The sequence below is a fragment of the Balaenoptera musculus genome, chromosome X (genome assembly GCF_009873245.2).
Source record: "Balaenoptera musculus isolate JJ_BM4_2016_0621 chromosome X, mBalMus1.pri.v3, whole genome shotgun sequence".
In the NCBI taxonomy this organism is placed as follows: domain Eukaryota; kingdom Metazoa; phylum Chordata; class Mammalia; order Artiodactyla; family Balaenopteridae; genus Balaenoptera; species Balaenoptera musculus.
Genome location: NC_045806.1, coordinates 23,301,904 through 23,303,419, shown reverse-complemented (window position 1 = coordinate 23,303,419; position 1,516 = coordinate 23,301,904). Strand labels below are relative to the sequence as shown.

At 45.5% G+C, this 1,516-nt stretch overlaps 1 pseudogene; it reads left to right on the top strand.

The window, feature by feature from the left end:
* Positions 1–553: 553 nt before the first annotated feature.
* Positions 554–1,262, top strand: LOC118888990 (annotated as a pseudogene).
* Positions 1,263–1,516: the final 254 nt, after the last annotated feature.

Sequence of the window (1,516 nt, the reverse complement as noted above, 5' to 3'; positions counted from 1 at the left end):
GAAAGACAAAAAAAATATTGGCCACAGATACTGAAAACTTAAGATTCCTGCCTGATCTGGGTTATATAATTATATAATAAAGAGGCATCCTGTCTGCTGAGACTCAGATTAAGTTATCCATCAGTTTATTAGGTCAAAATGGTGTCTGTATGTGGCTGAGCTCTGGCATTCAGAAAGAGGGGAGAAAGATCTAAGCTACAGGCAATAGAAACAGGCTTCAAAGAGATCTGAGAGCAGGCAATGAACAGGGGCCCATACAGATATATCTAGTTCTTAATAAAAAAGAAAACGTTATTGGGGTTAGTGGTGGTAAGGAAGTGGTTTTAACTGTATGCAGTATGTAGAAGTCCAATTCGATATAATTTCATTAGGATAAGGCAATGTCCTCTTCATCTTTGAATCCCTAACATAGTGGCTTGTTCATAATGGGTGCTTAATACACGGATGATGAATTGAACTGGTTTCTAAGCTACAAACTCTTCATGACAGCAGAGGTTAAAAATTAGCTACCGAAAGGGTCCTTCCTTTCCGTTTGGCGGCAGCCAGCAGGTGAGCCGAGACGGCCGCTTACAAGAACATCCAGGAGCTATGGAGGAAGAAGCAGTCGGACGTGATGCGCTTTCTGCTCAGGGTGCGCTGCTGGCAGCAGTACTGCCGGCTCTCAGCGCTGCACGGCCCCCCGCCCCACCCGGCCCGACAAGGCGCGCAGGCTGGGCTACAAGGCCAAGCAAGGTTATGTCATATATCGGATTCGTGTGCGCCGCAGTGGCTGCAAACGCCCAGTTCCTAAGGGCGCCACCTACAGCACGCCTGTCAACCATGGTGTCAACCAGCTCAAGTTTGCTGGAAGCCTTCAGTCTGTTGCCAAGGAGCGAGCTGGACGCCACTGTGGGGCCCTGAGGGTCCTGAATTCTTACTCGGTTGGTGAAGATTCTATGTACAGATTTTTTGAGGTTATCCTCATCGATCCATTCCATAAAGTTATCAGAAGAAACCCTGACACCCAGTGGATCACCAAACCAGTCCACAAGCACAGGGAGATGTGGGGGCTGACGTCTGCAGGCAGGAAGAGCCGCGGCCTTGGCAAGGGCCACAAGTTCCACCACAGGATCCGCGGTTCTCACCACACAGCCTGGAGAAGGCGCAATACTCTCCAGCTCCACCGCTACCGCTAATTTAAGTAATGTTTGTAAAATTCTTACCTAATAAACAGTTTAGGACATCCATGTCTGCTTAAAAGTGTTTTTTAATCTGTCTGTTAAAACTAGCTGTCTGCAGATTGTTTCATTGAATGCATTGTCAAATTCTGAAAGTTAAAGTGGAATAATGTTTCAAGACTTTAAGTGATGGTGTATCTTGTTTCTAATAAGGGAAATGCTTTTGTTTTTGCTTTATTAGGGAGTTGATATGTCCGTATTTAAAATGCTGTTTGGTACAATAGGTGTAAAATTCTGTAAAAGAGGAGTGCAGAAACTAGCCATGTAGATTTGTTGGTGCATGTGATGAAACCTACAGC